Here is a 13,532-nt window from a genome sequence, read left to right on the forward strand (position 1 = left end):
TTTACCTCACTTTTTGTTGGAATGGTATCATTATTATATATAACATTTAAATGTGGAGGATTTCGCATTCTGGAAAATAGAACTATTGCACTTTTGGACACTGATATTTCTAAACCATTTCTGTCTAACCATTCTTTAAGTAATTTAAGAGAAAATGATAAATTTTCACAAGCTGTGGGTATTGATGAACTAGTAGAATAAAGCAATAAATCATCAGCGTATTGGAGAACTCTAACAGAATCATTAAGCGTTTTATCCAAATCATGAGTATAAATGTTATATAAGATTGGACTAAGGACCGACCCTTGTGGAAGCCCCTTCCATATCGTCCTTGTAATGACACGATCTTCTACATTTAAGTTAATATCTCTTTCAGATAGCATATTTATAATAAAATTTACAAGTATGTTAGGGATATTCAATTGAAGCATCTTAAGCTTTAATATTGGAATGAGAACATTATCATATGCAGATTTTATATCTAAAAAAGCTGCTAATATACTACAATTATTAGAAAAAGCAAGGCGTATATCTGTTACTAAGATACTTATATTGTCAAGAGTACCTTTACCTCTCCTAAATCCATATTGACTATCAGCCAAAAGTTTATTACTTTCGACAAACCATTCAAGTCTATTTTTAACTAAATGTTCGGCAACTTTTGCTATAGTAGTTGAAAGAGCAATGGGGCGATAAGATGAAACTTCCAATGGAGATTTGTCAGGTTTTAAAATGGGTATGATAATCTGAGATTTCCATGATGGAGGGATGTGCCCGCTAATCATAACAGAATTAATTAAATTTAAATAATATTCAGTGACACCATAACAATTATTTGAAAGAAATGAGTATGGTATGCCATCAGCGCCCGGTGCAGAGTCTTTTAAGTAACTAAGTACAGATGTTAATTCAGACATGGTAAATGGTGAGTTTAATCCGTCGCGATCATCGTTATATGAAATAGAAATAGGAATTATGTTATCTTCAGGAACTGAGGCTGGGGCTAGTTTGTCCATAAATTTACATGCAACTGATAATGGCATTGTATGAGTTACGGATGGGTTAAAGGCTGATCTAAATTTTTTAATATTCTGCCAAACCAGAGTAGGACTAACATTAGGGCATAAAGAAGAACAAAATCTTTGCCACCCTTCTAATTTTTTCTTTTTAAGAATTTTCTTTGAAGCTTGTGACACCTGACAGTAAATGTCAAAATTCTCAGTTGTCATTGAATTGCAATAATCTTTTTCAGCTTGTTTTCTTTTCCAGACTGCTTTAGAACAATCTTCATCCCACCAGGGTGGCGAAGGAATTTTATCGGGCCTGCTTTTTCGAATAGGAAAAGATTCGTCGGCAGCTTCAATAATTAGTTTTGCCAAAGCCTCGGCGCAAACTGGCTCCTGTCCTCTACAAACTTTAGGCAAAGTAGATAATCTTTTGTCAACATTAGACTTAAATAAAGTCCAGTCCGGGCTATTGAGTTTATATTTTAAACGGAAGGATCTTTTGAATGTATGTGGTTTAAGATGGGGAAAAGAGATCAGCAATGGCATATGATCACTGCCATATGAATAAGGCAATGATTGCCATGTAAGAATAGATGCAAGATCAGGAGTGCATATAGATAAATCTGGCACACTATCACCTTGTTCAGGCTTAGTTCGCCGAGTAGGTGTTCCAGTATTAAGTACACACAAACTATTTATATCTAAGATTTCTAATAAAGATTCTCCATAACATGTAGATTTTGAACTTCCCCATGTAACATGTTGACAGTTTAAATCACCTAATAATAAAAATGGCTTTGGTAATCTGCTTAGAAAGACATTTATTTCAGATAAGATTGCTGAAGAAGGATTAGGAATATACATAGAAATTATATTTACATTATATACATAAGCTCCAATAACACATATACCTTCACTATGGGATGGCAATATAAGTGGAGTAAAGAAGACTGAATTGTGTATGAGTATGGCGACTCCACCATACCCATCAGGCCTGTCTTCTCTGAGACATGAAAAACCTGGAACTCTAAAAGAATAACCTGGTTTTAACCATGTCTCAGACAGAGTAACGACTATAGGGCTATATTTATTAATTAAGTGTATTAAATCACTTTTGTTGCTAACTATGCTGCGGCAATTCCATTGGACTATGTTGGTTAACTTGTCCATCTTGGTTTTGCGCATTATTCATTTCATTTATTAAAAAGGCAGCGTTGTCCGGTTTTACAATATTTAACTTTATTAAAGTATTAATTAATTCATTTATGATATCTTTTACAGAAAAATGTTCAATTGTACTTTTTGCAATAGCAGAACCATTGGGTGCAGAAAGATTTGGGCTATAATCTTTAATAAGAGAGTTATGAGCTAATTTGTCATATCCTCTCACTTGTTTAGGTGGTACACGTGGTTTCAAAAATATTGTTTTTTTTGTAGATGTATTAGTACTTGAGTGTGGTGCTGTGGAAAGAATAGATTCGGAATGTAATGTGTTTGGTTCAGAAAGTAAGACTTCGGCATATGACCTGGAAATAGGGGGATGTATTTTAGAGGCTTCAAGATATGACATGCAACTTTGGGCCATTGTCAGCTTAATCCTTTTTTGTCTTTCAAATTCTGGGCAACATTTATTTATAGCAAAGTGTGATCCTGAACATGAACAGCAGTACGCATTAATTTCAATGACACTACAAGTGTCTCCTGTATGTTCCTGACCGCATTTATAGCAACGTGGTTTAGATCTACAATGCACCTTAGTATGACCATATTTACAACAATTATAACATTGTATAGTTGGATAGATATATAGTTCCACACTTAATGAATTATAGCACATGAAAATTCTCTTAGGTAATATCTGTCCATCGAAGGTCAGTACTACAGATTGAGAGGGTTTCCATACAGGTGATCCTTCAACAATTACCTTATAATTCAGCCTACGCATATTTATAACATCACCACAACCAATTGGTACTGATATATTCGACTTAATTTCTTCTTCAGACCATTCTGAGGGAACTCCTTTTACTATGCCGACTCTCGTAACATTAAATGATGGAATAAAAGCTTTTAACTTGTTTTGTTCTAAAAGGGGGCTCAAAACAAATTTATTAGCATCTTCATAGTTGGTAAATGCCATACTTATTCTATTGCGACCTATTCTTTTAAGACTGCCATTAACAATATTTTTAATCACATTATTATTTTTTTTGAGGAAATTACCAAATGCAATAGGGTGGAGTGTGGCACCGTCAGACAAAGATTGTGTAACTTTTTGAACATGTACAAGGAAAGGAGCATTATCTGTTTCAATATAATAACGAATGCGCCTAGTTGGTTCTGTACTAACTGTATCCTGGGTATTAGATACTTCCAAATTTGAGGTGTTACATACATCTGCGGGTGAAGATTCCAATGGAGGAGAGCTAATATCAACTTTTTTATGGGCTCTATGTTTTTTCTTTTCATTTCCACTAGATTCCTCACTTAAGCACATGCAGCTACGATTTGAATTATTATGGTGTTTTGATTTATCGGTCCTTTTCTTTTTATTGCAGTTTTTACAAAATTTGCGCGCAGCTTTAACACGTTTCCTTTCAGACCTGATAGAACTATCAGTGTCCATACTGGATTCGTTCTGTATTACAATATTAACTCCGACCTGGGGGATTTCAGGTCCCCCAGGATCGAAGGTACCATCCTCCGCCATAAAATAATTTAAAAGACTTACCCAAGTGAGATATTTACAAAACTATATATAATAAGATAAACTAATAAAAATATATTTACAATACACTACTTAACTGATCTTTAAACTACTAAAAAATAAATTAAATGAAAAATCTCAAAAAAAGGCGCCCGCCAAGTTGAACGTTTCCCGCGCTTTCTCAATGGATAGAGTTAGTAATTAATCGTTCATATGACCATAAACAAGGATAAGTCATTCATCAATATAATTAAGTCAGTTGTCTTACTACAAGCGGTTAGCATAATGCTAATTGGCTTATTTATCTATGGTCGGGGCTGCGTCTTCACTTAGATTCATTGTCGTGGGTACCATAGACACACAAATAAGAGTATACAAAAACTAGACCAAAACATAAATCTAAATTCGTTATTCAGATCCTTACTTAGCCTGGGGTGCAACCATTGCTTCTCAAAGTGCTAAGAATGCCGTTGTGTCCTACGTTTTAATGAAATAGAGGAAGCCAACGAGCATGCAGTCCATCTGATCGAAGTAACTACTGCCACTCATTAACGTCTGTATTTAGGATAGAATTGAAGTCCTACCAGAAGTTGGTCAGATGCATTGCTAACTCAGAGGATTGAGTTGAAACGTCTCGTATAAGTGACTCTCCCTTACAAACCCTTCAAGCAGACAGAAGCCGCGTGTTACATTGCAATCATTAGACAGACATTTGTTAAGTGATCATACTTAGAACGATTTTTATTAGATTGAAATAACAAAGAAGCACGCAGTCCAACTGATAGCAAATGGCTATCGTCCATCGACATCCAGGTAAACGCAGAACTGCTTTAAGCGGAAATTTCCAACAAAACGCAGAAATAGGTGTGATGGTACCTATTTGAGGAACTATTGGCTCTACCAGATCTCTTAATATGTAGCTATGAAATCTTGACTATTTCTCCAAAGTAGATAAGACCAAAGTTTTCAAAAATCGTCCAAATAAAGCGGTTGGCAGACAACAATGGGTACATTTGAATTGAATTCCTAAGACTGTTAAAATTCGTTTTATTCTAACATCTATCGTTCGAATGCGCTTTGAATGGACAGAAAAAAATCACTGAGCAAATCTTCTCTTAATTTAAATATCTTACCATAAACAACACCACAGACTCACCATCGACCTCGATGTTGGAGTAGAACAATATGAATACAGTTAATAAATTAAATACTTTGTAGTAATACTTGTAGTATACAGTTTCTGCAAGTGATATGTGACAGTTACTATAGCAGTGCTGTATTTTTGTAATATAAAAGTGGCTGACAAGCACTCCTCCTAATAGAAACTAGCTACTACTGACCATGGACATCTTTAATCAACCCCAGATTACATTAGAGTTTTACCTGAGGTAGAACACATATGGGTACTCTGAGAATTAAGCTGGAACGCCCCGGAAAAGTATGTCTTCCTCTCAAGAACACAGCAGCGCTTAACACTGCTGTTATTAGGCATGAATAGATGTGGCGGTGGTGCCTCCGGAGTCGAACCACAAAGTGTTCCACCACCTTCAAAGTTGCTTCAGATTGCAATTGTTAACATTTGTTAAACCGCTAAACCTCGCAGTAGGCCTGATGAGCGGTTTGAAAACACCCGGCAAGGATTTGCCACTCATTCGAGCAACATGATGAAGTATGCTTCAGGCCCTACCCAGTTAAAAAACCCATGAGCAGCAGTGGGACATAAAACAGTTACGACTTGCAACCAAGACATTTCGTGATACTTAACAACTAATTTTATTATTAAAATGTGTTGTCAAAGTTTCAACTACCATTGTATGCCCGCGGCAAAACGACTAACAAGCACATACATACTTACATAGGAAAATTACATTAAATTTTATTTGCAATATTATTCAAACGAAAAAACGCAGCGGGCGAACGAATTTTTATTTACTTTTTATTTTTTATCTATGTACCTTACAAATGGCGTCGATGGCGTTTTTTATTCGCAATCAACAATGTTTTCGTGACATTAATCTAGCAATAATGTATCGTCGCTGTTAATAACCGTCTATGCGGAATGTTCAGGCGCATTCTGCTTACGTACACCAGGATTTTAGTAGAAATTGGGACAAGTCTTGTCTAATTTGTAACGGTTGAATATAGACAATTAATTTTAACACAATGCAAAAACTCTACTAATGACAATAATGAAAGGAAACAAATTAATTTGTTTGCAAATAGACAAACAATTAATTTTATTTGGGTATATGTTTAGACAAATTTAAAGGCAACCTTCATATTTCAAAGATGCCAGACCTAACACACCTAATTGTACTACATAGAAAAGTACCTACACTATTATGCGATACTATGTTTTGGGTTGAAGGGTTTGTCAGAGACACTTACATGAAGAATTACACTTTAGTTCTCCAGCCCAATTTTAGCATTGCCTCTGTGGCCGACTTCAATTAGTATTACAATCATATTGGGTTTAAATCCAGATGGGCAACAGTAATCACCACAACGTGAACTACGTGAACAGTAATCACCACTCCGTGAACTGTGTTCAATTGCTCATTTGGTCAAAAAGGATAGTCCGCACAATCCCAAAAGCGTGGTGCAACTAATCGCAATTTACATTTCGTATAATTTAGTTCGCGGCAGCTTGCTACGCACCTGCGATTTCTGTATACCGCTATTACTCTTTTTAATTGTTGTCTTTTGTGCAAATGTGTGCCAAAGCGAGCTATTTAAAAACTTTATTTTATTTTAAATTAGTAAGATACAAACAATCTTGCGGGAAACATAAAGTAGCATTTGGAAATTATTGTAAACGAACAAAATAAATGATAAACATTTTTTTCGCATTTACGAAATTTTGCGAGAATGTATTTTTTAATTCGTTTATTTATACTTTCTACGTAAGACCTACGTAATACGGAGAGTTCAGATAGAAGGTTAGAATAGAGTTTTTTCCACGAGTACATACTAATATTTAACCAACTGTAAAAATGAGGTTCTGTATTCGAACGTTATGTACTTGTATGTAAGTTTGTATGTCCGCGATTTCAAAAACTACTGATCCAATTTAGATGAGATTTTGTTTTTTTTTAAAGCTTCTTAAATGCAGATGTTGATACATATACAGATGATTGCTAATTCTCTAATTTAAAAAATACAATTATTATAATAAATTGAGGTGTGCATTTACCACATAAACTTTTTAGGCCGGTAATAACACAAAAAAACTATTTATGACAGAAAAACATTAATATTTTTAAAATTATCATAAGAAGGAAAGGTTAACATACGTCTTTAAGTATTAAAATTATTTAAATAGGCACTTAAGCACCATGTTTAATTTATTAAGCTCCTTTATAATGTTAATTAGGTAGCTTCTTATTAAAATACGCATAGAGTCTTTCATGGTTATTGTGCTAGAAATAGATACTCGCCTTTTAATCAACTCTACATACATTATAATGGGACGTTTGTCACAGACTATAAATGAAAGTTCTTTAACGTAACCTTATTGATAATACAGAAAGTGCAAACTAGCAAAAAGTTCAGAAGCATGTAAGTGGCCAGTACCACCCATTCATCGTAAAATCAACCCTAGATATATAAGAGGTTGCAGTTATAACTGGGGTCGACCACAGAGAAGTTACTCTTTTGATGACTAAGTTAGTTTTTTTTCTAATATAGGAGTAGCACAGAAGCTAACAGTCCGCCTGCTGGTAGGTAGCCACTGTCTCCGATGGGTTTTTGTAATCAATCTGAGATAAAATTCGATACCTACCTAAGGTCGACCACAGATTACCTGACCTGACGCTGACCTAACCTGACCCTGAAGACTAAGCCGGAACGCCTCGCAACAGTTTGTCTCCCTTACTACACCCTTCAAAGCGGCACACAGGATTGATTCCGCGGGTATACCAGAACACTACCGTTATTGACAGAAAAGTATGGAATCGCAACGAATTGAATGATTGTCCTTTAATAACTTTATCTATAATACGTGCCGCTGGGATCGAGACTTCCCTCAAACAGATCCCAGTAAAACAATGTGCTCTTAAGAAGTATCAGTCGAGTCAATTATTGGCTGTATGTATATAATACATACAATTATATAGAGTCGTTGTAAATAAAGTAAGTAATATTGTAAATAATTTACTTTATAATTGACGAAGGTTAAAAAAATAAAAATAAAATAGCACATTCTAGAAGTAGTTTTAGATATTTTAGGTACATTATGACTTGAGAGGCACTAAAACTAACAGGTAAAGCAGCATTGCATCAAACTTCACTTCTTATCAGCTTATACCTGATAAGCAGTGAAGTTAAAAAAAATAGAAATAGACCACAATTATATTTTTAATATTTCTATTAAATTGGTTTTATTACGAAACATAGACACATCTAAAAAATTAAAACTACGCGTATAATTAGATACATATATCTTCTTAAGTACATTTAAAACACGATTAATTACTTAATTAGTTAAGTAATTAAAAATATCATAAATGTATGATAATTCGTTGTTGATTTATAATTTTATTTATCTTTGATAAAACATGGAGTAGGTAATATAAAGCAGTAATTTACTCTTATTATAGGTACTTTATTGTATTATCCCACAAATAAATCAAAATTAAGACAATAATTATCTTAAAATAAAAAAAAATGTTTTTAATTTAAATTTATCACAATGCTTGACCATTCGTCTTTAAGCGTTATATTTATTAAAACGCTTACGTAATAAAATATCTACCTTTAATTTATTTAAGTTGCTCTGTAATTAGGTAGTTACTTATTAAAATAGATTACGCATTTCTGTTTTAAATGATCATACATGCGCAGGAGATCATTAAGGTAACAGAAGCACAGTTTAAAACGAAATATCCATAAACAAGGCGCATTAAAATACGTCTTAATTTAAATTTCGAACACCGGTCGGCCATGTTGTTTAAAGGGCGCGGTGGTGTGCACCCGCAATTTGTCAGCGCAAGGGCGTTCCGTACTCAGTAATTGGCGGTCAACAGCTGATAAAAAAGGGCTTTGTTTATTCAAAACTCAGTCGCATACGCCCAACTCATTTATTTATCCGCTTCTAATAATAACTCGTTTGAATTACTCAAACGAATCCTGGCAGTAACCAAAAAAACTCTATGGTTATCGAATGGTAACTTTATTTGTCCGATGCAATGTTTTAAATTACATGTTCTTTTTATTTGAATTTGGAATTGATGTTATTACAGCAATCAACGAAATAACCGTTTTAAATCATGTCTCCTTGTAATTATACCCAGGTGCAGGCTTGCATTTCACATACTTATGCATTTATTCTTCTTATTTCATTAATTTGTTAACTGCAATACTTAAGTTGCATTAATTGGCATTGCAATTAAATTATTTTTGTATAAAAGGCTAGATCTTAAACAGCTCTACACCACATAGTAAAAAGAGACAAGAAATATTTGGACATTTATATCGTGGATTAGACTGTAGAGATGTAGAGAAATAATTAACCAATACTGTCTAGGTCTTATTTTTCAGATAATCCCAGGATGAACACTTAGGACTCTATTACGGTGTAGAGTTCTGAGTTTTGATCTATGTACGCTTAGAACATTGTTACCTAAATTTATTACTTATAAGGACTCGTTCGATTTTTTTTCTTTCCTGGTGCTCACCTTTTTATGAAATGGTAGTTCAAATAAAAACGAAGCAACCTTTAACGCGACTGTTATAAAGCAGAATTACATAAAGGTAATATGCACTGCAGGTGAACTAGAAAATTCTAACACCCTTATTTTTAAAGGTGAACCTAACAATACCTATACTGTAATATACCTACCCAATAATAGGCTTCCTAGTCACTGTCGTTTTTAGAAACTTTCAATAACTGAGGAATCGCCAATGCTCCACCGGCTTTGTAGAGTAAAGCTCTCATTGCATTTCTCTTTTAAGAGCTATCATAATAATAATGTAGCGTGGTCTCTTAAATGTTCTTTATTAATATCAATAAATATAGTATTTCACATCAGTATTTACCTATGTTAACAGTTTTAGTATTGTATAATAAAAATTGCACCAAAAACTAACAAGAACAACGCATCGTGGCAAAACCTTCGTTTTTTTCATACTTCCACGACCAAGGACAAAATGCATAAGAGAAATGTGCACCTTTATTTCGTTAAAAATGCATTTATCTGTTTTAAATTAGGTACTTGGTATCTCGGGACGACATCTAAGCGCGGATATCAGCAGTAAATTACCCGCAAACTGGAGCGGCTGGAGCATTGTATGCAGATTATTGCAGATCCGAGCGCGCCACGCATCTCAGCCATCGGATTTGCATCAACTTTCGGACTCGGAAATTTGCAAATAAGCTCCATCTAATTATATAAAGGACGCCATATCTACCAATATACATACCTACATGGAAAATAAAAATAAATTAAAAGCAATTTAAGCCCTGGAATGCCAGTAATGCCAACTATAAGTTATTGTGTTGGAAATATTGGATATTATCATTGAAAATTTCGCCATATTAAGTATCGAATATTACGAGCAGGTGGCATAACCTGCCATCGGCTGCGCCACTCGCTATCGTTTTCAATAATAGAAACAATGGGCGATCGGAAGCGGCCATTGTTCAACCACAATGGCGTGTCTCATTACTCAGCGGCTCGTTAACGTCCCGCCCGCCGCAAAACACTAACTTTATCAGTCCCTCACGTCAAATATCTACCGATCTCGAACTATATCTCCTCGGACACAATCGAGCTAAAATAAAAGCAAGCCCGCGAACATGACTTCTGAACGTTCCCCGGACGGGAGCCAGATGCGTATCGGCACGCCAAAAAGCAAACTCCGCTGATATGACGTTTCGGCGCTCCTTTTTCGAAATGCCCGCGAATTGTCAACCGTGGCATAGACGGCGGACGATTTGAATACGCCGATTTGAATATAAAGGTCGCTCGCGTGTCGCCGCCATACATCAACCGTGAGGGCTTTAAGTCTTTCGAGCGCTTTTCGGACACAAATAAGCGTCTGAAGTTCGACAGGCGCGCATAATACGGCTCGATTTTATCCCGCGCGGCCGGAGCGAGAGTCGATCGCTCAACTATTTATGTGACGGATGTGATGAAAGTGCGTTTATTTCGGCGGGCGTTTCGCAATGGGGTGCGAATGTTTTAACTGCCCCGAACCGAGGCCCCGACGTCGCGGTGACGGCGCGAGCGGCGCGCATTAAGATAATCATTTAAAATATTTATAGCGTGTAAACGTCGATATTAAGGCGGCGAGACACCCACGACAGAGTCCGTATCGTCCGATGCCATATTTCATTTGGCCACAATTACAACCATTAAACGGGGCGCAACTCTTTGATATTTTCCCTTTTATTTATTGTAGCAAACTTATTAGGATACCGTGGCATTAATGATGACAGATGAGATACCGTATCTCGGCTTAATGCGTTTTGTGTCGGGGCTCTGAAACGATCAGTTTAGTCTCAGCGAGTGAAAAAAAGAAATGTTCAAGTAAATTATGTCGATCTGGGAACACCATCGGAACACTCTCAATTACCATAATGAGCATTGTAGGTGGTTATAAAACGTATGACATAATTTCGCCCCATGCATAATTTAACATGATTTGTAGATAAAGTCATGAAAAATTACGGTAAAACTGCATGTTAAGGAGTTAATTACGGTGTTCGTTTTTAACCAAGCTTGCTTCTCTTATATTAAAATTATGTACCTATTTAGGTATAGGTACAAATTAAGGAAAGTGCATGTAGGTAAGCTGCGTAGTAGTGCTAGATGGTAGGTAGGTTATACCTAAATGGGAGTTTCTAAATGGCGATTTTTTAAGTTTAGATCCTCTACGACGTGGACAAATTATGTTAATTACCTATAGAAGTTATTATAAGTACCTACGTATAGAGCGTCTGTGCCCAATATGTGATAATAATGCGTATATCTCTATGTAATGAGGTAGGTATACCTATAGCTGCCTACATACAGCTTCTAAAATTTATAATTTGGGTCTTATTGATGGTATAATAATAAGGTAGATCCACATTTCTTCATGGTTCTACGGTAGAGATCTAATGCTGTTTATACACATCTAAAGATTTGCATAAACAGCATTAAAGTTAACTAACCGTACAAATTCTAAAACAGTCCATCCAACTAATTCATTTACTGCCACAATAGGCTATTAGCTAATCAATGTGACGTCAACAAAGAACTGACCATAACGAAGCATGCATTGTAATGGCAACACCGATAAATGTCTCTCGTTAAATTTAATTATCCACTCGTTATTCCCCGACCCGTGACCGAAGCGTTCCGTGGCGTTCCGTGAAGTCCGTCCAAACCATCGTGATAACGCACGATCGATTTGTTTCCTTTTACTCGACATTAATTTTAAAATGAACGCACCGTTCCAAATTCAAACTGATTCGACCTATTTTTGGACATTCGAAGTTATTATATTAATTTAATTAGAAATTAATTATTAAATCTCTAGACTCTAGACCATTACTTACTGGAAAATAGGATTACAAACTTTTCATGTTCAGACGTGTATAATATAATTACCAATACTTCTATTATCTAAGTATTGAAGATAATTAGAAACCTATGGGTATTCAATGGGTATTCCATTTAATATCTTAAAAGTACTTACATTCTAATAATAGCTGTAGCATCCTTCAGTACCTGCTTAATAGAAATGGGCATTAATTTCTCAATTAGGTAAGATTACTATTTAGCTTTTTCTTCAACCAGTCACTGATTATGAAAGTAAAAGTATGTAGGTAGGTAGGTAGGTAGGTAGGTGATAAGCTTAGTGCAAAAAACCTGCAACATCTATAGATAATAATATGTTGTCATAAAGTAATTATGATTTTACTTCTTTAAAATTAAATGTTAATAACGTAAATAAGACGTAACGATAGATACCCTTGCAAAGAATAGATACTAAAACAATTGCACCTAATAAAATCTCGATGAGCTCCCGCTAAAAGCCAAGGGAGCCATAGACAAATTAGCACAGATCGAATCTATTCGAATTTGAATAGAATGCGGCGAGCGGAAACACGAAACGTTGTTTTTACCGCGTTTTAATTTAATTTTGAATTCGGAATGTCGTCCGGCGCACGCTCCCTGCCGCGTTACAAATGGCGTCGATACATCACCCCGATGATATCTCTTTCAATTTTGAAAGGAGCCCGCCATGGGCAGCGAATTAATAATGGTGGGTTAAGAAAAAGACGAAGAGGCATGCATGAAGGAGTTAAATTACGTGTTCTATGAAGTTCAAATATGATTTGGGACCATTACCTATACTTATGTTTTTTTTTCAGAAAATAATATGGCTGTAAGTGCGCTATTGGTGTAGAATTTTTTAAGAAATATTATATCTAGCTAGACAGATAGTATTATAACTATTGGTCAATAAAACGTATGGTTAAAGAATTGTAGGATAGAATAAAGATGATACACTTAATATAGGGATAGAAATTGGAAAGCAAATTAGCAGAATTATTAATATCGATAGGTAAACGAAATTTTTAACTACTTATAATAAAAATATTCAATTGATAAGCCTACAAACAATAATTCGTTAGGCATCTAATTAAAACTTACACACTATTATAAAGTGTAAATCAGAAAGAAACTTGCAACTACCCCCTATATTAATGGACGGTGACGATGAACTTAACTTCAGCGGTAGGTACTTAATACTTCATCCAATTTCTTTCCAAATGCTTTTATAATTGTTTTACTTGCTTACCGGTTTCTCCTAAAGCGTAATTTCCT

At 35.1% G+C, this 13,532-nt stretch overlaps 1 protein-coding gene across 1 annotated transcript in view; it reads right to left on the minus strand.

The window, feature by feature from the left end:
• The window catches only part of Bmp-2 (bmp-2 protein), a 312,520-nt gene that overhangs the window by 229,286 nt on the left and 69,702 nt on the right, over positions 1–13,532 (minus strand). The gene's annotated exons all lie outside the window — the stretch shown is intronic.

This window comes from Epargyreus clarus, unplaced genomic scaffold (genome assembly GCF_041222505.1).
Source record: "Epargyreus clarus isolate Ecla_fem2 unplaced genomic scaffold, WU_Ecla_fem_2.2 ptg000006l, whole genome shotgun sequence".
Lineage (NCBI taxonomy): Eukaryota > Metazoa > Arthropoda > Insecta > Lepidoptera > Hesperiidae > Epargyreus > Epargyreus clarus.